The sequence below is a fragment of the Rissa tridactyla genome, chromosome 1, assembly GCF_028500815.1.
Source record: "Rissa tridactyla isolate bRisTri1 chromosome 1, bRisTri1.patW.cur.20221130, whole genome shotgun sequence".
NCBI classification, from domain to species: domain Eukaryota; kingdom Metazoa; phylum Chordata; class Aves; order Charadriiformes; family Laridae; genus Rissa; species Rissa tridactyla.
Window position 1 is genome coordinate 188,161,687 of NC_071466.1, and position 26,796 is coordinate 188,188,482.

Here is a 26,796-nt window from a genome sequence, read left to right on the forward strand (position 1 = left end):
GGCCGGTCAGCCTCACCTCCATCCCTGGAAAGATGATGGAACGGCTTGTTCTGTGTGTCATCTCAAGGCATGTGAAGGTAAAGAAAGCTATCAGAAGTACTCAACATGCATTCACCAAGGGGAAATCATGTCTGACTAATCTGATAGCCTTCTATGATATCATGACTGGATGGATAGATGAGGGGAGGGCAGTGGATGTGGTCTACCTTGACTTCAGCAAGGCGTTCGACACGGTCTCCCATAGCATCCTCATAGGGAAGCTTAGGAAGAGTGGGCTTGATGAATGGACAGTAAGGTGGATAGATATCTGGTTGAAAGACAGAGCTCAGAGGGTAGTGATTAGGGGCACAGAGTCTAGTTGGAGGTCAGTGACGAGTGGTGTTCCCCAGGGGTCAGTGCTGGGTCCAGTCCTCTTCAATATATTCATCAATGACCTGGATGAGGGGACAGAGTGCACCCTCAGCAAGTTTGCTGATGACACAAAGCTGGGGGGGGGTGGCTGACACACCGGAAGGCTGTGCCACCATGCAGAGACACCTGGACAGGCTGGAGAGTTGGGCAGAGAGGAACCGTATGAAATTCAATAAGGGCAAGTGTAGGGTGCTGCACCTGGGGAGGAATAACCCCACGCACCAGTACAGGTTGGGGGCTGACCTGCTGGAGAGCAGCTCAGCTGAAAGAGACCTGGGAGTCCTGGTGGACAACAGGATGACCATGAGCCAGCAATGTGCCCTTGTGGCCAAGAAGGCCAATGGCATCCTGGGGTGCATCAAGAAGAGTGTGGCCAGCAGGTCGAGGGAGGTCATCCTCCCCCTCTACTCTGCCTTGGTGAGCCCTCATCTGGAGTACTGTGTCCAGTTCTGGGCTCCCCGGTTCAAGAAGGACAGGGAACTGCTGGAGAGGGTGCAGCAAAGGGCTATGAAGATGATTAGGGGACCAAAAGACCTCTCTTCATAAGAGAAAGGCTGAGGGATTTGCGTCTTTTCAGTCTGGAAAAAAAGACGACTGAGGGAGGATCTTATCAACACTTATAAATACTTAAAGGGTGGGTGTCTGGAAGATGGGGCCAGGCTCTTTTCAGTGGTGCCCGGGGACAGGACAAGAGGTAACAGGCACAAACTTGAACATAGGAAGTTCCACCTAAGCATGAGGAGGAACTTCTTGACTTTGAGGGTGGCAGAGCACTGGCACAGGCTGCCCAGAGAGGTGGTGGAGTCGCCATCTCTGGAGACATTCAAAACCTGCCTGGATGCGTTCCTGTGCAACCTGCTCTAGGTGACCCTGCTCTGGCAGGGGGTTGGACTAGATGATCTCCAGAGGTCCCTTCCAACCCTATCATTCTATGATTCTATGATTCTGTGATTCAGAGAAAAGGACCAGGTGATGGTCTAGATGTAACTGTCCTCTTGCAGTAGATTATCTAGGTTGTATTTATAAACCAAGGGTGGTTTGGGGATGGGTTTTGCAGTCAGCCTTTGAGTTTAGTGTCTTGACACACACACCAGGAAATAGTAATGGCTTATGGGTAAAATGGTGCTCCATCTACAAGAAGGGTTGGAAGGAGGATCTGGGGAACTACAGGCCTGTTAGTCTGACCTCGGTACCAGGAAAGATCATGGAGAGGATCATCTGGAGTAAGCTCTCACGGCAAGTGCAGGGTGGCCAAGGGATCAGGGCCAGCCAGCATGGGTTTAGGAAAGGGAGGTCCTGCTTAACCAACCTGATCTCTTTCTGTGACCATGTGACCCACCTTCTGGATGCGGGGAAGGCTGTGGATGTTGTCTATCTGAACTTTGGTAAGGCCTTTGACACCGTCCCCCACAGCATTCTCCTGGAGAAGCTGGCGAATCATGGCATAGACAAGTGTACTCTTCACTGGGTAAAAAACTGGCTGGATGGATGTGCCCAGAGAGTTGTGATTGATGGGGTGAAATCCTCTTGGTGGCCAGTCACCAGTGGTGTCCCTCAGGGCTCAGTTTTGGGGCCAATTTTGTTTAATATCTTTATCAATGATCTGGATGAGGGGATTGAGTGCACCCTCAGTATGTTTGCAGATGACACCAAACTGGGTGGGAGTGTTGATCTGCTTGAGGTTAGGAAGCCTCTACAGGGGGACCTGGACAGGCTGGATCGATGGGCCAAGGCCAACTGTATGAGGTTTAATAAGGCCAAGTGTCTGGTCCTGCATTTTGGCCACAACAACCCCAAGAAACACTACAGGCTTGGAGAAGAGTGGCTGGAGAGCTGCCCAGCGGAAAAGGACCTGGGGGTGCTGGTGGATGGCCAGCTTAACAGGAGCCAGCAGTGTGCCCAGGTGGCCAAGAAGGCCAACAGCATTCTGGCATGTATCAGGAATAGCGTGGCCAGCAGGAGTAGGGAAGTGATGGTGCCTCTGTACTTGGCCCTGGTGAGGCCTCAACTCGAGTACTGTGTTCAGTTCTGGGCCCCTCTGTACAAGAGGGACATGGAAGTGCTGGAGCGTGTCCAGAGGAGAGCTACCAGGCTGGTGAGGGGTCTGGAGACCAGGTCATATGAGGAGAGGCTGAGGGAGCTGGGCATGTTTAGCTTGGAGAAGAGGAGGCTGAGGGGAGACCTTATTGCCCTCTACAACTGCCTGAAAGGAGGTTGGAGGGAGGTGGGTGTTGGCCTCTTCTTCCAGGTGAATAATGACAGGACCAGAGGAAATGGTCTGAAGTTGCGGCAGGGGAGGTTTAGATTAGATATTAGGAAGAATTACTTTACTGAAAGAGTGGCCAGGCACTGGAACAGCCTGCCCAGGGAGGTGGTTGAGTCACTATCCCTCGAGGTACTTAAGAGACGTCTAGATGTGGCACTTCAGGGCACGCTCTAGTGACAGAGATTGTAGGGGTTGGTTTTTTTTGTTTGTTTGTTTTTTTTATGTGTGTATGGTTGGACTCGATAATCTCAAAGGTCCTTTACAACCATGAAGATTCTATGATTCTAAGATGTGGTGATTCATTTTCTTGAAATTCGGGGTAGACAAAGCTGAAGTCTCCATGTAAACATAGGAGGAAACAGTGATGTTTCTGGTTCACAGTGGAGATGTGTCTGCTCCTTATTGGGAAAGCTCCTATGCATAAAAAGCTCCTTATTAAGCAAAATCTTTCTCTTCTGGATACTGCTAGCCCTTAGTTCTGTGGTGTATTACACTGGTGAGATATAGGCAGAGTCAAGTGTGCATGAGAAGGCTCATGATTTTCACAATTTAAAAAATAAAGTCGGGGAACAGGTGTATAGTCTGAAAAAGAGGTGAAGAAAGTGTTAATAAATACACGTTATTGCAACTAAGTACTTAGTAGTCGATGAAAATATTGGCTGGGACTATGTGAGGGGAATGGAATTATATTCCCAAAATAAAAAGAATGAAAGATTATGAGCTGGTAAACTAGATTGGAATCAGTGAACCGATAAAAAATATTCTATAACTATTAAAAGGCTTGGGTGTCTCTGTCAAAATAAAGTTTTTTACAAGCAGTAAAGAAAGATAAATGTTGCACTGAACTGTTGCAAAAAACCTACTTGTGGGATGGTGATGAAAAATGTGTGAACATAACACAGTCAGGCACCATAATGTTCTACAAGCCAGTCAAATTTCAACATTATTAGTTAAACATATTTACTTTGTTTTAAAAGACAGATGAAGAGAGCAGCTGTATCCTAACCCAGAATCATTCACAGTGAAAATTAATAGCCATAGCTACCCTAATCTTTTCTTGTACCTTCACAATTGTCTTTCTTTTTTTTGTTTTGTTTAATGTTGTGTAGCTTTTCATAATTCTTGGGAAAGTGTGAAACAAGAAATTACTCTTGGTTCAAGTGCAGGGAACTATCCAAATTATATTTGAAAGTTATGGACTATATTTACTAGTCTGTGTCATATGATTCTGTGTCATACGATTCAACTTCAATAGCTGATTTATCATGACTTATTTATCATGACTTATTTATCATGACTTATTCTAGGACTGGTTTACCCTATAAATCCAATATTTAGGGAAATCATGTTACCTCTATCCATAGGAGAATTCAGTTAGTCTGAATACCTGATAGCATATTTAGTGTTAAAACACTGGGAATGAAAACATACAGTCCTTCCAGAGACAAACTGAAATGGTGGTTTAGGTTTTCTTAAGAATAAAAGATTTTTTAAAAGTGTATTAAAGAAAATATAATGTATCAAAGGATAAATGCTATTCAGACAAAGCTTTGATAAAAGTTATTGTTTTAGAAAAGTTTCCCAGCTGTAAAAAACTAAACTGCCCACAAAAAAGAAAACAACCTAGGATCCATGGATGAACAGTGTCTAACAGTATCTTTTCTTTTCACGACTGGTATTCAAACATAAATTGATAAATTAAAAAATAGAAATAAATTACACAACAGTTTAGAAGGTTTGAGATTAGCTGGATTTATGACAAGTCAGTAAAGCAGAACAAACTCTAAGATAAATATAACAAAGTACTCTGAAAGGCACCAAGGCAGATACACCTCCAGCTGAAAAGCTTGAGAGAAAATAGGTATTTTAGCAATCCGGAGTCATGAATAGAAAATGACAAATGATAGCTAGGCCAGAAGAAATATGAGAGTTTCAGACAATTTTATAGAGCATTACATATTACACATAAGAGACTTATACAATAAGATCATGCGAGAAGGAGAAAATTCCTTTTCTTGGAAGGAGACAAAGGCTATTGCACCTAAGGAGACTGAATGAACTCCTGATTATAGGGACCCATTTCAGTGATAAGCATTGATGCAGGGGTCCTTACCGAAGTGCTGGTGGACTAGGGAGTCTGTTTAGATGAGAACATCCAAATTAATCAAGATTTATTCTAGACTAACAATGAAGATCCTAAGATCCATGGCACTCCTAAGATATTCTTGCGGTCTAACAACCTTTTGATGTAGCCAGCACCTAAAACAGAGCAAGGATTGATCAGAAGCCTCTGGTAGAAGCTGAGCTGTCGCTTTCCTACTCTTTACAAACCAATTTAGCTTTTGGCACACTGGAAAGGTGCTTTCCCGTGTTTCTGTATGTTAGGGAGGGGATCCAGGGAGGGACGTTCCTTGTCACAGCCACTGCCGGCTATGGCCAAGAAATCTCTGGCCACCCAGGAGCACTCAAATCACAGGAATAAAGGTCAAAGCAGGCAAAGAACATTTGAAAACTCTCTGACAAACTGTTTTTTGTACACTTCCCCTCTTAAAAAGAACAGTATTCCAATCATGGAGGCTTTGTGCTGTCCCGGGAAATTAATAGCTAAATCTCAGTTGTTGGGAATCCTAATTTCTGTAAAAGTCCAGTTGGTGTCTGAAACATGCTATTAGTTTAAATGGGTTAAAATTGAAATAAATGATAAAAAAAGGACATTAATACCACAGAATCTGATGGGCTTCAAAGCAAATTATATATTAGTCTAGTGTAAAAAACCAAAACCTCTTAAAGTAGCCAGTATGGAGACTTTTAAGTAGTAGAAAGGTTATTATTAAAATGTATACACTCCTCAAATTTAATTTTCTATCTCCATGTTAGCATGCATTTTTATCACAGACAACACTATAAAGACTCAGCACGGTGCTCCTCTGAAAACATAGTACAAGGATTTGCATATCAGTATTAAATAGGTTTTCCAAGGTAGGCGGTCTTGCAACTTGCAACACAGTGGTGTGTTATCATGCAATTCAGGTGAAGAATGTTACAAAACAGTGTGAAAGCTTATTCAGAACTATGGGTTAAAATGAGGAAAAAATAGTGTGAGGAAATGGATTTCTCAAATGGCTTCTGAATAAGAGAGAAATTCACACCAAGAAGTCCCTTTATCGAGGCTATCTTAAGATTCCTAGATCAATATGAAAAATTGCAACCCTCTTTTTAAAGGGGTTTAAAAATAAGGAAATTTAAAATAAGTTTAAAAATAAAGAAGTTTAAAATAAGGAACTCCTCCTAAAACACCCTCCAATATTTATTTCTGAATGGCTAACTGGACAAACCACCCAATTTGATCAACTTTTTGGAGAGAAGAAATACTTGCCACCTTAACAAGAAATTTGTGCTAAGAGTAGTATTGTATGCTTGATTTGAGACAAACTAAAACAAACAGCGAAACTCTTCAGCTGTTGGGGTGAAGTGATATATAGCGCAACGGTTTTTAATCTTCCAATTTTATTTATTTTTAGTGCCCTCCTATATGGTAGCTCTTGCTACTGTGCTGTGGATCCAAATATACCGGGTGGGTGCGAGCACTACCGTGTGCGGCAATGTCCTTTTAGAGCCTTCAGCGTTCAGCCACAGACATGACTGCTAAGTGCTTTTCTAAAGCAAAAATATTCTTATGGTAGCTGTGACTGTCAAAGTACATAAACAAGTCAAGGTCTGAGATGAAAGGCAGTATCTTGTACTGATATTATATTCCTCTTCGTATTGGTTGGTCTAATAAAAGATAACTTCTCCCCACAAGCCTTGCCTATAAAGAGATTTTTTTTGCTGTGCAATACTAATAGACTTCAATTTTTAGCTGCTAGACTCAGAAGTGCTCGAATATGAAAGGAACTGTTTTCCCTTACACCCAGTGTATGCTTCTTGCTGGAAGAGTATGTTATATTACAAATTAGGACACTTTGGTACAGAGAAGCAGTGGACACAGTGATTTAATTACCTAGAGTACTGAGTCCTGATATATAAGGCGGGCAAAATTTCAACACACAGTAACACTGAGACTCGAGGAGGTGTCTGTGGCTATTTTAATCAATAACCTTACACAACTTCAAGATTTTCCTTTAGAAAATTTTAGTCTTCAGGTAGATAGTGGATGCCACTCCTGATAAACAGTGGGATTTTTCTTCCATCTTAAAAATGTTGTAACTTCAGCCTTTAAGAGTGCCTGTATATTTCATATATGTCTTCTGATTGGTATTCAGTTGCGCAGAGAAAAGACTTCAGCTACCCAGCTGCCCTCACCTTTTCTAACTAGCCTTTGTGCAATGGTCTTCCATACCAATTTCTTTTCCCTGAATCATGGAAACACTCTTTCTGGATACTTCTTGGAATAAAATAAAAGAAAAACTATTAGCTAAAATGCAATTTTCTGTAAAAAGCAGCTTTCAAGAGCATTTTTAATTGGATTTTATTGATGTAAAGTAGTAATGGTTTTAGTAATTTTCTTTATATGCTTTTCATTATAATTGACTTTTTTTGTTTCTTGATGTATAGTATGAAGTTTAACTGTGGGAATATGCAACCAATCATAAGCCATATAATTAAAAAGATAATAGGAAAAGTCTTTGTAAACTTCATTTTGACTATTATCTAGTGAAGCATTAATATTTTGAAGAACATCTGACATCTTATTTTTCTTAATAAAAATTAGAATGAAAAGAGAAAATGTCCATATTAATCTGCTCAAATGCAATAACTGTAATTTCAGTAATAAAAACCGACAGCATGAGATGTTTTTGTGACATACAGTTTGCATAGTTGTATTAGATCTGTAACACACACAAATTGTTTTGCATCCCTTAAATACTTTGTGAACTGTTTAGTTGCTCTTGCTGACACCTTTGTTTCACCAGAATCCTCGAGGAAAAGCCAAGTCAGTGGTCAGAGCTGACCATGAGCACTGACAGCTGAGTCTCTTGGGATGGAGAAGTGGTTGCAGGGCTGGTGACACCTTACCAGACCCTTCCAGCACTTGCCATATCCCTGAACTGCCCTGCCCTCTCTGATCCTAGCCCAAAATCTACGCAAAGAGCCCAGGGGTCAGATACTGACCACGTGGATTTTGGTATTCCCCACTGGCCCTGCAGGCCTGCATGATGCACGCTCAGCATATGTGAATGTCTGCGGAGACAACCGACCCCTTGCATTCCAGGCTACATGGCTAGATCAGACCTAGAAGCATCTCTCTGCCGTGTTCTTGGTGGGCGGTGAGAGCAGTCTGACACACTCTCTCCCTTGAAGAATCCCATATGCCTGGCCAAAAAGTACCCAGCTGTGCAGCACAAGTCAACACATCTGGAAGAGGACAAGAGGACCCTTCCTGAGCTAAAGATGAATAGAATTAGGTAAGGCCATTTGCTAGGACAGTCAGTCAGCAAGCAAGAGAATAGCTGTCATTCAGTTTGTTTTACCTTTACAAACCAATTGTCTTTGCTCTTCTCGTTTGCAGAGCAAATTCGGCAAACAATTTGGGTAAACAATTGAGACAAACCAAAGTCCTTACTCAAAGCACTCTCATGACCTCAGTGCCTTGTTGTTATCCAGAAGCTGTGCAAGCCACTTGACAGATATTTGGCTTTTTTATGCTGCTCAATGCACTCACTGCAGGGAGCAAACCACAGCCAGCTTGGACAAGTGGTGCTGAGTGATTCTTGCCTCCAAATGGCTTTGGAGATTACCTGTCCAAGGACATGTCTCAAAACTTCCTCAGTCCTTCCTCATTGGACGCATTTGTCTAAAAAGCTTCTGAAGGCACAGAGAACATTCCCCTCGTTCTTTTTCTGACATGGCAGCAGGTGATGGTGAAACCACAGGGTTGAAGAAGGGCAGGTTGAGAAAGGAGTCAGTGACATCATGGCTGTCATTTTTTGAAGAAGAAGAAGAAGAAGGCGGCAAAGAGAGATGAACCTGGTGGTTGCTCTTGAATCAGGGTCAGATGTATGCAAATTTAGCACTTTCTAAAGAAATCCTCCTTTGATAGTTCCGAAACTTCCGGATGTCAGTTGTGTTATGGATACTTTCTTCTATTAAATCTGAGATATTTCAGTGCAAAACAAGTTTGAGAATCTCTGTTTTTCACACGACCATGCAGATAGATATTAATTGTCTCATATTCCCTGAATGCACTGCTGCTGGCATCCTTTCTTAGAACTCATGACTGGTCATGAGGTGGGCAAATTTGGGATTAATTTATTATCTGCCTAGTTTACTTTTCTGAAGTATCACTAAAAAATTGCCATTTTAATGTTTATAAGAATTCTCAGTGTTCAAAGTGGTTTAAAAATATCAATAGAGATTCAGACGGCTTTTTGACCTTTTCTGATACCCTTGATTCTTACTTTAGCTTATCTTTCAGATTAACTACTTTCTAGTAGTTTTTTTGTTAGTAATAGCAAATTAGGATTTATTAATTCAAAAACTGTAACTAATGAGATAAAGATACTTCATTATTTTAAAGCTGCAAGGGAATATATCATTCTGCTGGGATTGTTTAGTTGGGAGAAAAGAACCTTATTGCTCTCTACAACTACTTGAAGGGAGGTTGTAGAAAGGTGGGGGTCGGTCTCTTCTCCAAAATAACAAGCTATAGGACAAGAGGAAACAGCCTCAAGTTGTGCCAGGGGAGGTTTAGGATGGAAGTTTGGAAATATTTCTTCACTGAAAGGTTTATCAAATATTGGAACAGGCTGCCGGGGGAAGTGGCTGAGTCATTGTCCCTGGAGGTTTTTAAAAGATGTGTAGACGTGATGCTTAGGGACATGGTTTAGTGGCGATTTTGGCAGTGTTAGGTTGATGGTTGGACTCGATGATCTGAAAGGTCCCTTCCAACCTAGACGATTTTATGATTCTATGAAATTAAATACAATTGAAAATAAAAATAATTAAAAAATCAAAAAAATTAAAATTAATTATCATTTAAATAGGTACTGAACTTTTAGCAAGACTTTTCCACCCAGCGTCATCTCCCAGAAACATTCTGCTTGCTCCAGTGAGACAGCTCAGCGATCCCTTTTTCCTCCTTGTCTCCATAGACATTGGACATTGGTTGATGCAGATCATTGCTGGAATATTGACACCCCAGCCTCATGGAGGGTTAGGACAATGAAAGATGGAAAGCCAGTGTTCTCTGGAGGCACCAGGCTAGCCTTTAGAGGAACTCTGATGTGTGGTTGCACAGACACCTTAGCACCCAGCATGGCATGAGTGGTCATCTATGGCACGTATTTCTGGGAGAATTCACATGGATGCATTGCGCTACCTTGAGTTTTTCTTTGAATATCTCATGATCTTGCTCTTCTCTGTGGGCTGCGCTCTCAGGAAAATCTCTGTTGTCCATGATAGGTAGTGATGTGGCAATTGCACTGCAGATTCACCACCAGTGTATAAATCTAGATGGAGATCTTTACTTTTATGGGAGAATGAAATAATGGCAAAGTCAAATGCTATTGCCCTGAAGCACTACAGCAGATCAGAAAAGAGGTGAGCAAGACAGCGGAAATTTAATATGTAACATTTTAATGCAACATGAGAATTGATGCAAATTATATCACCAGGATTTCTCACACCGAGTATTGGATTCAGTCGGTCATACGAAACCAATGAGAACATTTGAATTCAATAGAAAATGCACTTTTATTCAAAGAGTAATTTGGATGGAAATTTTCTATTAGAACTAGCTTTTAGTAGGTAAATTGCCAATACTACCAATGTTTATAATTACTACTTCTAATTTTGCATGTATGTACTTGCATGTAAAAAAATAATTCCTACAACTCTCCCCAAACAGCAATAATGGGCATACTATTTTAGAAATATCATACTTTTCTTGTTTATCTAAATGTTGAAGTTTTCAGCAGCAGAGCTATAGTCTGAATTTAAAGGACTAAGCACTTAGCACTGTGCAAAATTACTTCAACTGATCTATAAGTTCTCTTCCCATGCCAGTATGATTGGCCTTGTTAACATTATACTGTTGAATTCTTGTCATCACACAGCTGTAGAGTTGAAAATCATGTTGTGTTTCAGAAAACCTGCTGTGTGGGCTCATCAAGCCATGATGGCATGCTTTTCTCTGCTCCTTGATGCTCTTACATTCATAGAAATCAATGCATTTGTGACTGACTATAGTTTTTATTTTGTTTCTGCATGAATGCAATTCTAGTAAACAGAGATTTATAGTGGTAATATTCTCAATCCTTTACGTGCATTCTAAATAATGCTTCAAGTTACATTTACTGATAGGTTATGTTCATGGAAATAACTGATTGCAAATTACGTGCAGAATAGCAACTGAAGGTATATTTAGAAAATGCAGTTGTTAGTAGTATTTAAGGAACTCTGATTCTGACCTCAGTTCAGAAAACCATGAAGAAAAAATGCTTAAATTTCATAAAAATGCTACAATACCACTAACATAATCTGGCTTTAAGAACAAACCTAACATTAAACATGACGGAAGTGTTTTCATGAATATCAATGCACTGTTGAGCCAGCAGTTATTTGAAAGTACTTTTTTTCTTGAAAAACTTCAGAAGCTTAAGGTTTTTTGACTACTGAAAAACTGAGAAGTGCTTTATGGTAGAGTACAAGGACTAGAAATATTTTCAGAACTAGTGTGTACATACGGGCTACATTCTCAAGTCTATGTTGGTCTTTATAGCAACTAGGAACAGATTCACAAGCATATCCAGGAGATGTGGGTATAAATTATATAAAAAATTTGGGAAATATCACTAGTATTTACCCAGAGATAACAAAACCTCTATTTTAAGAGGCTCTGTCTTCTTTAGAAAAAAAAAAAAAAAAAAGTTTTAATCTGGATTTTTGTCACTGGCTAAAATCAAATTCAATTTAGAGAGCTATCTTATTTATCTTGCTACAGAGTTTTGCAGATGTGAAATTTCTGTTTCTTGACAGAAAGAAGAAAAGAAAAAATTATTTTGGTCTATAAATAGTCTATAAAAATGTCTATTATGTTGGTCTAAAAAAGATGTTACAGATTTATTTTGAGAGGCTTTGTTTTGGCTATAGTAGAGTTCTCTTTCCTGTCATGCAACGGTAAATTAGATAGCAATTAGCTGTTTCTTTTAGGCAAATATGATAAGACTACATTTAACACATCGGTGTCCAGTTTTTCTGCAATAATGCTATTACCAAAATATCATGGTATTTAGCCAATCTACATAAAAAGGAAAAAGTTGTCATTCCCTTAGTGGTTTGCAGAGAAGAAATCCCTAGAGTTTGAGATAAGAACTTATTTTGTTCTCTTATGCCTAATCAATGCCACAATAGCTCCCTTACACAGTGGATAGTGCCCTTTGTAAGCACATTATCCCACATAGAGAAAAGCCACCTTCACTTTTATTCTGCCAGGTAAATCTCTACAAGTCTTAACATTTTGCTGAAGGTAGACGCAATTCTGTAGATGCAGACTCGCCTCGAGTAGATTAATCAGTGGAAAAACGTACGAGTGGATCCCTGTGGGAGCTTTTCAATACTCACGTGCCCTTTTTAGGTAGCTCAAGGGGAGAACAGCGTACCTCTCTTTCCTTTGTAAAATGAGGATGCTGATACTAACTTCAGTGATAGACTGTGAGAATTAATGTATTAATGCTTAGAGTCCTTGCATGTAAGATTCTGGATAAGAATGGATCATTATTATCATTAATATTAAAAATAATTACTAGGAAATTTGGCCCATTTCTACGAGTTCCCATGTTAATGCTTTGATGTATCTCATTGATTTTATTGTGACTCCTTATAGAGAAAGACGTAGTAATACTATATTGCAGAAGAAGAGTAGATTAACACATTTCCCCCCCTTTAATTTCTGGCATTTTTTGTGAACTAGTGTTTGTTAAAATAACTTTTTATTTTTCTTTCACTTGTAGTTTCAACCTGTATCTCCTCCAGATTTTTCAACACATACAAAAAGAGGGTGTCAAAACACATACATTTAGACCTGAAGAATATGCTACTATATATTCTTAGGTACTGAAAGCCCTTCAGGATAATACTTCTTAAAGCTTGTGGCCCTTGAACATAGGATTATGTATATTAGATATATATTTGTTCTCATGTGGATTGGCACGAGGAAATCCCATTAAAGTTAATGGGAGGTAGAAGAGCATATGTGAAGAAGGCAACATCCCTGAGGAGATAATAAAGATGTTCCATTTTCTGCCTACATAAAATGTCAGAGCCATCTAGAACTAATCTTGCTTATTATTAAGAAAAAAAAAATACTTGAAAAACTGATGGAGAGTGAAAATGTAAGGCTTCATCTGTGTGCTTAAGTGTAATTAGACAATAAAAGTAAAATGTAAATGCGGTTTAATCCACGTTCGGTACATGCATATACAAAACTAACATAATAAATGCCACAAACATACTGTCGCGGCAAACTAGACTTTGTGCAGATTAGCTGTGCTTGGAACGAGTGAGGCAATGCAGCTACTCCCATTATTCAGGGAAATCCACCTATGTTTCTACTCATTCTAACAGTATCAGCCACTCTTTTTTTTGTTGTTGTTTTGTTGTTGTTCTGAACAATTGTATAAGATGGATGCTCATTTGATGAGTACTTCATTATAAATGAGCAAACTTTTCAGCCTGGTCATAGACACACAATGCTTCTGGATTATTTTGTGTGTCACTGACACTTTAATGCAGGGCTGAAAAGCTTTTATATTAGTCATGTTCCTTTCTTGGGAGATGGATCTGCAGTGGTAATGATATTTTATCTTTCATTCTTTCAGTAAAATAGCATGGGCGTCAGGCTGTCTCAACCAATTAAATATCAATTCATTTGAATCTTACACATGCCTAGCAATATCACTTTTAGACCAATGTAATTTTAATAGGTATCTTAGCAAAGACTTGAAATCGATTGTGCTGTTTCCCTGATGAGGAAACTGGCATTTTAACTTCTTGGATCTTAAATAAATGTCAGATCTCACAAAATACAGTGTTTCTCCCTTCGCTTCAGATAAGACTGTGGATATTCCCCATCTGGGCATGAACTGGAGGTAGAAGGGGAGAGGAAATGAAGAGTATCGTACACATGCTCTATCCTAGAGGCTGGTTAGGATTGCCATTCGAGGACGGACAAGGCATTACATTATCTGTAGTTTCCCTACCAGGAGCTTTGAAAAGGAGGCAAGAGGCACGTTCAACATCCCTGCTGTACATTGTTGTGTTATTAAACTCACGATACATTTGGCCTCAGCAATTGTCCGTAAATGTATTTAATGAATTTTTTTATTTTAAATTTGATTGCAAATATATTTGCACCTACTGGATTCACTTGGAAATTTTTGAAAAATATTTCAGAAGTTATATTTCAATCTGTGGCTAGTATGAGGTCAAGTGGGTGATAACATTAGTTCCGCCTAGTTCCGACTTCCCAAGCTGACCATTTGTACTTACTAGTCAGCAAAGCAACCTGGACTGATTTTTCTTATGTGGAAAACACTCTCCGATTGCATCTTTTGCCTGACTTGATTAGAAAAAAACAGCCTATGTTTTAATTCTTCAGCTTTTCTTGCCATTGATATCTTGTGGGGAATCCTGATACACAGCTGTAGTTCTAGAACCCTACTATACCTGGATGATCTGTTTAACGCACAACTGACTATTGCAGTGTTATTAGTCTAATTCAAGAAGTGCATTGATTACAAAACAGTGAGGAGATACTATATTTCAGGCTAAATATATGTCATAGAAAAATGGGGTAATATTAGAATCGTGACACATTATTTTTGATTCTTTAAATGTTCTGCTCCCTTTTTCTTGCTTACATCTTACTGTCAAAAAATATAACTAAAGACATTTCCTACTTTGGAATGTAACAAGAGAGAATTTATGTGATTTACTTGCACTTCAAATGAGAAGGGCAGTAACTTGTCTGAAATTTGACAAAATAGCAATAGGACATTTCCATAAGCAAGTTAATCTCTCATTTACCTTTTGAAGGTACACTTGCACATCAGAAATAAACTACAAATAAGATTAACATGTTTTATTAACAAAACAAAATCATCACTGTAATAAAATAACATCTCTATCAGGTTGTTATGGTACTAAAGGACTCTTTGGTCTTGTAGAAACAAAATAAATAATAGTAGTGACGGATATGAGACAACAGCTCCCAGACAAAAACTCCATTTACCTTCTTTGTTCATCCAAGTTCTCCCTTCCCAATTCACATTTGCTTGTGAGCTATGTGCAGTTATATGACCCATAATCTATTTAGGATCCCTAATTGTGTTTGTTAATATCACATTTACATTACTTTAACATTAACAGGAGCTTTATGAGTGTTTAACATTGCAAGTGCCTATTTTTTTTTAAATGTCAACAAAGCCAAGATTCAAATTTATGTTTTGAGGACTTGAAGTGCTAAAGAGCTCCATTATCTCTCCTTCATTTTAATCTAATGAATTAATGCATTGAAAGTTTTATTACTTCATTAACAAAACCATTTGACCTCTTCTATATCAAAGGTAAAGCATTGCATACTATCCTACATTTATTTCTGTTACATAAATGGCAAATCTCTTAAAAAACTCACTTTCTGTTTATGTTAGGCAACAGTGTTTTATTTAATCATCATTTCTTTGTGTTTCTACTATGAAAATGCCTGTGAGGGGTAGTCAGAGCTCTTTTACCCCACAGACATTGCCTTCTGTTTAATGATCTAATAAAGGTTTGCAAACATACATTAATTAAGCATCAGAAGGCCCCTTTGAGGGAGACATGGTAAGTAGCATTATCCTTGTTATACAAATAATAAAGAGGTTTCAACTTGCTGAAAGTTACACAGCAATTTAGTTCTAGACATGGAATTAGAAATTAATTGCCCTGTGTTCTAATGATTCTTTCACTATTCATTTTTTTCAAGTATGATGGTGATAATAAATAACTAACTAAATACACAATGGATAGTGGAGATCATGGAACAATCTGGTTGTTAGTATCTGTCCTTGGCTGCTTCATAGCAGAGAGGTTAATTCAAATGTGATGCTTTGGGTAACAAATACCAATAAGGGATATGTTCTCTTCTCAGTATGTGTTTGTAAGTCTCATTAATGATAATGGAAGTTATGTGCCTGCAGGAGAATGAAAGGAGAATGCATCTATCATGTCAATGATCCATGAAGTCAGGAGAAATTATATAGCCTACTATAAAGCGCTGAAGGAGTCATTATAGCCTATTAGGTAAATAATGTGTTTTTTAACAGTCTCTACATAGAATATGCATGTAGCTAATAAACTATAAAGCTCAGATGGAGCCATTGTATTATTACTGAATTACTGTGCTTTAAGACAGTGATCTCCAGCTGAATACCCAGGCAACGTTTTCAGGAGAAGGACAAAGAGTTTACTGCAGATTTCTGATGGCTGTGCAACAGGCCTACGTGTTGGAGCATGCCCATAGCAATCTTCATGGGGACAGGTGACAGCAGCCATACAACAGCTTCTGGAGGTTGACTTACAGATCTTTTGACAGACCCAATAAGTGGCTTGCTACAAAAAATCACATGCAAGAAGTCAATTAAACTTTGAAAAGGGGATAAACCTTTTGTTGAACCGATAGAGTTTCAAGACTGTGAGCCACTCTCAGTCACCAGCAGAGAGGCACCAGGAGTATGCTACGTATGATGTAAGTGAAGGAGAGATTTTGGGCATTTCTCTAAGGAGCCTGCAGCTTTTGTTTTGTAACACTTAGAGGTGAGACACCTGGTCTCAGCAAGCTGATATAAAGCCCAGAGCTTATGGTGCGTAGGTTCCCTAATGGAGAAAGTTAAATGTCTTTGAAGACCTGTCTCTGAAGTCGTTACGTGGAGCAGTAAGATGCTTTATAGCTAGCCAAGAGGAAATAGGAAGTCTAGAAGTGTGATTAAATTTCCCTGATCCAAGAGTTACAGCACTCTTCTGGGTGCATGTGTAGCGCAGGTGATTTTTCTTTCTAGCAAACCAGAATCTCCACCCTTTAGAATATCTGCAAAACAGCCAAGACAGATGGGAGGTGTCACAAGTTGTGAAGTAACTTGGCTGAAGTTAAGCAGCTGAGTAAAGAGCAGCAGAGCCAAGAATAAAATCCAGGTCTTCCAGCGTCTGGTTTGCTGCTCCACCCCAGTGCTTTTTCAGTTGCCAAAGACTGCTCCTATGTCACATTATCTCCAGATGAAAACTATTCTTTTTTTACTGCGTCTCATTTGTTCTGTGTCTGAAATAGCACAGTAACCCCAGAAACATTACAGGGAAAAACTGTATCTGTGCCTTTTTAATGTGCTAACTACTGCAAAAATGAGATGCTTACATCTTCTTTTAGATACATCATTGATATTCAGCATAATTGTATCCAGGACAAGTATTACCTCTAGGGGGAAAGGGTATGTATCTGTTTAGACCTTCAAAGCTACTGGCTTTGCAACATGGAAAACTGTGATAGTGGAAATAGAACGTTTCTCACCAGTTGGCACAATAGTTGTGAATAATGACAAAAGAGCTGTTTTCCAAGTGTTGTCTCCAGCTGGAAGAAAAAGAAAAAAGAAAAAAAAAGGGAAGGTAGGGAAAGAGGTGCCTGCTCATTTGGCATGGAAGTCATTGTTTGAAGTCAGTTGAAAAACCCGTGCTGGTGACTGCTATTGAAGTGCCCTCTTTCCTGCATCTGGAAGTCCATGCTATTCATTATACAAATACTTTTAATTCCACCATGTCTGGCTGCCAGTTTGCTTCTGTCAGCTGATTGAAATTAAGTAAATGTTGTTTGCGCATTTGGAAATTGGGGAGAAAATACAGTAGCAGTTACTTTTACAAAGTTGGGTTGTGGGCTGCTTACACATTTCTGATGTAGTTTGTGTAATGGCTAATTTTATTGTAAGAAATTCTTGATAAAATAAGTGTGTAGGATGAACTTTCATCAAAACATACGTGCCAGTATACTAAATGATGGTCGGGCACTGCTGTGCAATGAAAGCTTTATCAGTAACAAGCCAAAACCAAAAGTTTGTAGCCAAATACCTCACTTGGATTCATCTGTTCTGGCAAAATAGCTAATTGTTGCAAGAAATTAAAAGAGATGCTGATTAATTCTGTCATCTATGCTCTTCAACATTTGAAATTTATAACCTGTACTTGTCTCATTAAACTTTGGAGAAGATTTGGCATTAACTTCAGCCAAAAAGGATCAAGCCCTTAAATAGTGTATTTCTGATTTGAGACTGGGAAGATATTATTCTGTTAATATAATAGATTTCACTTTCTGAAATCTGCATTTCTTTTTCTCATTTCTGATTAGAATTAGGCAGTTTCACCGCATGAGACTGTCGTGGTTTGAGGTAGAACAAAACCAGCTTTCTTTTCTGTAATTTTACTTTTCGGTTCAGTCTCTTCTAGCTGACTGTCCTCTGAAATTAACGGTATGTTTTTCAGACAGTGTCTGCTTCTAGCAGGGATAATGTCTGATGTTCATAGTTAATGCTAAGGAACGATATACAGACAGACTCCTGCTTATAACAGAGACTCATCAGATCAATAATGGAACACATGGAAGCTTGGTAATGACTTACCTAAATAGGTATTACGCCCTCATCATTCTGTGTTAATAGATCTCCAATAACAAACTGACTTCAGAAGCACCTAGAAATATGATGTACTATCTAAGAAAAACTGTTGGATTCAAACTGACATGAAGAGAGGAGAAATGGAGGGCAGGCAAAGTGTCTAGAACTGTTTCAGCTTGGAGGAAGGAAGGAAGGATAGGAGGAAGGTGATAAGGAGACAGAAGTAGAAAACCAAGGACATGAAAGAGCTAATGAAGCTTCACAGGAAAAAGGCTTAGAGTGAAAATAATGTATCAGAGTATAAGGACCTTCAGAATTTAATTCCATTTTCTGGTTCTTGTGTTTAGAAAAACTTACATTTACGACCCTACCTAAGATCTGTGACAGCAGCTGCAGCAGTGGCTGGAGTTGAAGTTATAGCTGCTTCGATAGAGAGATCCTGGAGTCCTCTTTGCCCAATGTAAGGGCGACATCAAGAACTCTTACATCTGAGGAAAGACTGTGGATTAACCTTTAAGACAAATTTTTCAATTATTTGTGAAATAGCACTTAGAAACTATAGGTCCAAACCTGTTATGGAAGACTTCTGTTGGAGGGGATTGCTATTTTTATATTATTTATGATCACTTGATATTAACAGATGTCCCCATTTAGGCATTCATACTGTAGCCAACCGCAGAAATAAGGATTTGCATGTGCAGCCAGTAGCCAGTTTTAAAGTGAGTTATCAAGCTTTTGCAAAAAAACCCCCTGAGCTTTTTTGGGCCCATGTCCTGGAAATTTTGAACTGATGTACTTATTGAGTGGGACACTTGTATGGGGGACACAGAGATTGTATTGTCCTACTCTACAGGTTGCCCATTAATTAGGACTGAAACAGTTTTTGACCAATCAATGGTTAGTTTTCATCCAATCTATTTTATGAAGATGGACCCTTACAGATGAAATTACATTGACATAATTCCAATGTAAAAGTTTAATAATGTTTAGATAAAATGAAATGCGAACAGAATGCTTGTCAGCTAGTCTTATTGGAATGCTTGTCATTGTGCCTTGATTAGTTTTTTTTCCAAGTACAGAAGAACCATTCATAAAACCTCATATTTCTAAAAGTAGAGATTAAAATGACAAGCAAAATATACCTGCCAATATTCTACATAGAAATCAACTCAAGAACAAAAAGTAATGCATTTATGAATTTACATCTTGCTGACAGTCTTCAGCTGTATATCAGTCATGATAACACATGCCATATCTCCCTGAATCCCAGTCACGCTTTTGGAAATTGCTGTAATTTATCAAAGCTGCAACACAAGTCAAGTTTTGGCAATAAATGAGGTTTGAGGGGATCTGATCTCTATTCACAACATATTTCATTCAGCATCAGCTGAAGACTGTGATTTTCGCCTCTTAATACTGCAGCTTTCAGAAGGCAAAGAAGAAATTAGCAGAATGTACATTGATAATTTTACCTGCGGTTTGGCACTACATCAAATTTTCTTTTGCCTTTTCTTCTCCTGTCTGAAATGGCAGTGACCCAGTAGCCTGTATTTCCTGTCATAGCACAGGACCTGTCCCAGTGACTCACTGCATATTTGAGAAGAGACCACAAATACAGTTTCATTAAAATAATGCATAAGCTCCCAAAATATCAGGTTTGAAGAAAACCTGATCTCTTTACTATTGTGATCTAAATTTTCAGAAGCGAAAGTATCTTTGGATGGTGTTATTCTTTGCCTTGGTTTTTCTTTTTTATTGCACCATTTAAAGAATAAATAAAATAAACCACTAAATGATAGTACAAAAGTAACATTTCCCTTAAGTGATCTATTTAGATTGCATAATGGAGCTGGGAAAGAATTACCTTATTTTGGAAAAATTACATGGATCAGAAACCATTACTAGCTTTAAAAATGGTGCATAGGCTAACCTAAAGTCAACACAAATGAGCAAAAATTGCAGAGATAAGTAGTTGCTTGGACTGCTGTACTTTTTTTTCTTGCACAAAGACATATTTTATGCTTGTTTTTTTGCTTGCAGTCATATTTGCTAGTATATTTTAAATATTTTGTCTTCACCGTGTACCCCATTTTATTTTCTCTCAGGACCAGTCCTGCATGTATACTCTTAACTTTTTTAATGAAGGAGATGTGGTCAGTGATTGCTCTGATAGGTACAAAGTGAATCACACTGATAAATGTTACCAGGACCTATTCCATTTAATTCCATGCCACTGCAACCAGATGATGGATTTCCTTACAGTATCTTTCACTACCATTACAGAGTAGTAACTAATTTAATCTGCCACTAGATGTCATTCCTTTTTCACGCAAACATGAAAAATGCAAATTTCTACTTAAAAATTTCAGTTAAAAGCATAGGTTTTAAAATCAAAGAATTAATTTTCTGTATTCATGCCTAAAGCAATGTCTTTCTCTTAATTGTTTTCGCACATGAACGGGATATTGTAAACTTACTGGGGACTTCCAGCATATCCGTCTCTGCTTAAAAGAAGGTGGGAAAATATTTCATGTGCTGAAGCAACATATTGTTGTTCTGTTTTGATAATTATTGATTCAGGGTGGTAGAGGTTGCTTCTGTTAGGTGAAATTCATGACAGTATGGGAAGGTTCAATGACATCTATTTTTATAGGTGTTCAGCCCCAAACCTTATTTCACTAAAACACAGAACTGCTGTTGCTTAATGTACATCACCTGTCTGCTCAGAACCGGTTTCCTTGCTTGTCTTTTCTCACAGCCTCTCTGATCTTTTCAGGTTTTCTTTCATGGCTACCTAAACTTTACAAAGCAAAAGCCAATGATACTCTTCAACCTTTTTGTGCCTTGCAGGAGGCTTCATTCTGGATACTGACAGGTGCCTGTAAAGGCCTTTATTCTTTTAATTATCTGTACCCATTAAAAAGTGTAGCTGTTTCTTCATATTTTTTGAGATGAAGATTTCTGAAAAATCCAAACAGTCCGTAAGAAAGACTCTGTCACATTTGATCTTAAACACTCACAGGTTCACTTTGTAAAATATGTTTTTTATTTTAGGGGGAAAAAAAAGATTAACGCAACATTGTTTTTATTTAATTATTTACTTATCTGTGCTTAAACATTAAGTTGAATGTACAATACAATAATAATAGAAAAAAGAAAGTGTTGCAATCTTTATGCCAATAACTGGATAGCCTTTAGCATATATTTCACTGCTCTAGTCACAGCTTTTCATTAAGGGTTCTGGGCAAGGATGCAGCACCAATTTTTCAAGTATGCTCTGCAATCATTTAAATAACATTAAATGTAATAAAAATGTAATCAATGAAGCATGACAATCTACATCCTCTATTTTCTGTAATCTATGATCACAGCAGGGATGATGACTTTCTGGTGCTATATGAAAGTAAAATGCATTTGAAATGAGAAACACAGCCATTGTTTTAATATGTGCTGACATTTTGTGAACTGTCATAGCCTTTTAGACCACAAACAATTTATTGTGATAATATCCTACTAAAATATTAAGATTATTAATTCCCTAATACTTCCGTTTGGTATCAAATATTGATGTCTCCTTTAAATTTCATCTCACCTTCATTTCCATCTTCTTTATCAGGACGCAAGTCTTTTTGTTGAAAAGCGTAAATCTCTGACATATTTGTATTACAAAAAAATTCTTCCTTTTTTTTTTTAGAGCCAAATTGCTTAGTACAAGATCCATAATGTATCAAATTTAGTTATAATACCAAAAAGTAGATAAGTCTGTGATAAAATACAAAGATTAGCATTTAAATATTGCAGAACCCTTATAGAAAATTTCTGCTGGCTGTATCTTGAAGTATGATTGCTCCTTTATATTTTTTTTTCCCCTAGCATAGAAGAATTGCTGTTCCATTGTTGGGAAACATCTGTAAGCAACACAGAAATTGAGTTTCCTTCAGAAAACAGAGATTTGCTGAATCTTAAATTTGAGTTTTGGGGAAATCTAGTTCCTCCACAGACTCCCTTTCTAATCCCTAGACCTGTTATTCTGAATTCTGCTCCTTAGAAACTGAACCTCAATGGTCAGCGTTCCCGTGTTTCAGTTAGAAATATGTTCTGTCAGCACAGTACTGATATAAGGTGGTCTGGGTCACTGGCTGTGGTTTGGCTCTTTCCCTGCCGGAATGAACTCTTCCATTGAATCACTTCATGTAGTAGTAGAAAATAGTTAATAATCTGAAGAAATGCCAAATAAATAAGGCTAGTATAAAGGCAGTTCTGGCACGATCAGAGGCATGGCCTCTTACTGAAACATCCCATTTCAATGCAACTCCTTTTTTCTCTACGCTAGAGCTGGTAGATGTTTTATGGGTCACTCACCTATTCTCTAATTTGATTTAAGTACAGACTTTTACATGAAACTTAGCTTGTGCTGTGTCAGCTAGATCAATAGTCAATAAACATTCAAACCCCTTGGCTGGAGTTGTCAATAACCTGGAGAAAGGAATCAGTCCTCTGATGACAGGTACCAGGCACTTTCACTTATTTCGTCCCTGCTAGTTGGACTGCGGCACAGTTTTAAAGACTCTGCCCATAAAACGCCTTCCCCTAGGTTCCAAGAGTACCAATATTAGCACTTTCTTCCTCTTAAACATTAACACTGCCGGCGTATGCCAGATGTCATCTCATTTCCTAAGATCAGGGTATTGGCGTTTGAAATAGCTCTTGTTGTGTACCTTACTATTTAAAGAAATTCTCTCCATAATCCCTCAGCATGAGTTAGCTTTCAAATGCCTGTTCAGTGACCATGAATTAGCATTCTTTCTGTTTAGTAGTTAACTTCTCTCAATTAATATGTGTGACACAGAGGCATTTGATAACTCGTGGTATTAGTCCCTGAATGTTTCAGGAATTTTTTTATTATCTTATGGGGTAGCAGGAACTGGCCTGACATATTTCATATTTTATGCATGCAGTTAAAACAAAATATGTTCTACTGATTTATAGTACAGAAGAGATATTTCCCAACATAGCTGAAGCAAAAGATGGAGTTGGCTAATTCCCTAAAATACTAATCCAGTTCCTCAGTTGTGGCAAATTCATCTTTTTCTCTAGCAACTAATTAATCTCATGTTGAAGCGGTAAGATCTCAATACCTTCAAAGATAGATATTAAAAGTAGGCTTCATTCTGTCATGACAGAAAAATACATTTGGTTCATGTAGAGGAAAAGACTCATACACCTAAACTACAATGATATTCAGCCCCTAAGCACGTTTTCTTTTCCAATGGTTTCTCATTTCTTCTTGGAACTATAGTATAGTTGAATAAACTGCTCCTACTGGTTTTGCTTTAGTCTTCCCAAGATTTTAGCCTTTTTACCAGTTTATTTTAATTCTAAATTAAAACAAACCAAACAACCGAGATCTGATTTTCAGACTAACTCAGTGGAGTTGGAGATACAGAATCATAGAATCATGTAACCTCGTCTTTGTGCTTTTGATCCCTGTAGTTGCTGCTTTACATCTTTAGTCAACCACATTTCAGAAGAAATTTATGGCCACATCCAGCCAATTGTTATCATGCCTGTTGAGGCATCTGTGTTTAAGAGAGCAGTGAGAGACTCAGCCTCCCTCCAGTCAAGTGGAATCCTGGTACTGAAAGGGGGCGGTAGGTGTGACACCAAAGCAAGGGACCCACCCGAGGTCTGAATGTGATTCTTCTTCATTCAAAGTTGGCCATGGAAGCGAAACCCAGGACACAGACTGTGTTTCGAAGGAAATCCTAGTGGAGGCATTAAGATTTAAGCACCAATGACTTCCATGGGTTGCATATCCTCTAACAGTAAAGTTATTGTATGCTTAAAAAAAAATAAATTAACCTTCATTGAGCTCTGCAGTAGGTATTTTCTCTATCAGCTCTATTCCTGCAGTCAGCAAACAGGGGAACACACAGCACTGCACGCGTTTTCTCCAAAAATGTCAGGAGGTTCTTCATTTATAAAGGCTGAGAAAAATGTGTAAAAGACCTGACAGACTGGCTAACAGGGCAATGTAAACTGCTAATCTCTGTTCGGAGTGTGCACGCTACAGTAGGAGCCAGCATCCATCCTCAGCGCTGTGGTGGCTGGTCTGAATGCGACCTTTAGATACTGAGTGCTGAACTGCATATCTCCATGGAGGGCTGCAGACACTCCTGATTGCTCTGCTCTGAGCTGGCTGGATGCAAGCCAGGTCTGTGCAGAAACAGTGTAGTCGCATTAGTACAGTGCTGGGTTGGAACTAATAAGCCTTGGTAAATCTGAATGTGTTCCATACTCCTAAATCCCTAATTCATTCTTAAAAATAGGATTTTTACCCTGGATCAACACACATGCTTAACCGTTATGAAGGCCATTTTGTATTATGGTGATCCTTTCAAAATTATTTTTTAAAAAAAGGACAAAAGAATAAATTACTTACCATGGTATAACTAACTCTTGATCCTGAATAATCATGGGAGTTTGCAAAATAGCTCTGTAATTAACATTATCGGATTAATATTGTTGATTTAAGTTCTTAGAAATACTGAGCATCACATTCCTAATAAATCTAGCAGTATTGGCTTTAGCTGCATCCATTACTCATGAAAAATATAGCTCTGAGATTTAAGAAAATTAATTCCTCTGCAGTTCTGAAAAAGAACAGTGATTTTTCCTCCGGTCAATAAATACAAATAACAGACATTATTAGCATTACTCTGAAACTGCACATTCTTTACTTCATTTTAACCGGAGGTCTTGCACAAGCTTGTTTTATTTAATAAAACCAGATGAGATTGTTTTTAACATCCAGACAAGCTAAACCTGATGTGAAATCACTTTCTCAATTTGGCAGGTAAACTGAAAATTATGAAGACGTGAGTACACAAAGGAAGTACTGTAGTTAATTTTAACAGTTTTTAAAGCAAGTCAAGTTTTTGATAACACCAGGGAGATGAAAAAGAATATTTCTTGAGCAGAATGCTATATCAGCACGCTTTTCATCTTTGTTGTAGGCCGTTGACTGTAAAATCATCAATCTCACATAGCATTTATAGTCAATATGTTGAAGAAATTAAAAACATTCCAGTTTAGAGAAGTAGCATGTGTAGATTACCTGAACAGATGAAATGCTACAGTTGTGATGTATCTATGTCTTTTACAGTTTAATTTCTACTTCTTGCAAGATACTAAATATTGCTTCAAAGCACACTGCTATCATAAGCACAAATATTTTGTAGTCTGTAAAAGATCATTTATTATGTTGTAACTTGCTACAAATCAGCAGTTTTTATGCATATTGCATACTACGCATTTGTTATCTGTTCTTCACTGAAACAGGTTTGTAGGGTTGTTTTAGCCCATATCTTCACTGGTATGATCATGTTAAGTGATTTTTATTTTTATTTTTTAAATTTCAAAAGTTATCTTAAGCAAAACCCATCCACTCCTATACTTATAGGTGACCTTTTATATTTTCCACATGTAGAGAATTCTTGCAACATTTTTTCTGTTGCAAAGTCCTGTCATACACAATAGCAATGCAAAGACAGAGCCGAACCAAATCCAGTTACAGTTTACAAAAAGATTCTCTGGGAGGATTGCATTTCATCTGACTTTTGATGTGGATAGTGTGGATGTGTATCTTGGAACTATTAATCCTAAACTTCCTTTACAGTTGATGAAAAGAAAGAGGCACTTTCAGGTGGGATTCATATAACTGGTTTTAGATATCTACTTCGGCATGAGAAAAACTGCCATCAGAGTGTCTATTTCTGTTCATTAATTGCGAAGGCAGCAAAATCAGTAGCTCAGACATAGACATCTGCATTTGCTTTACATGGCTCCAGTGGGCTTTGGGTTAGGTCTTAAAATTTTTCCATAGTGCTCAAAAGCAAAACTGCCTCAGCATATTGATACCACAGACAGCAAGAACGCTTAATCACCCACAAGTTCTCCAGAAATTTCTGTGAGAAAAGCTACATGTTTTGTCTGACGTTGGGTTGGATGTTTATAATGGGTCTGTTTGACATTAAGATCTGTAAAGATCCCATGTAGACAATTATGAAAACTTTCTAGACTCCATTGCATCAGCATGTGGCAGAAACGGTCCTTTGTGAATCTGCCTCAGTTTTACATTTGTGAATTTTTGGGGATGTCAGCAGCACTGCTGCAATCAGTCAGTCTCATGTAATGAGGCCTTTGTATTCCTCTGACCGAATTCCTCTTTGTGTGGGAACATACTTATTAGAAAAACTTTTAATTTTGGTTTTAAGTGTCACCAAAAGACAAATTCCTCTTCATGTGGGAACGTGCCTCTTAGAAAAACTTTTAATTTTGGTTCTAAGTGTCACTGAAGGACAAAGCTCCGTCCACCAGTGCATACCCTTTGCTTTAGCAGAGCACGGGTGCTTTCTGCCCCAACTATAAATAGACTAATAAGCTGGAAAAGAAAAACGGGAAAGGAAAGAAACTGATCATAAAGTTTCT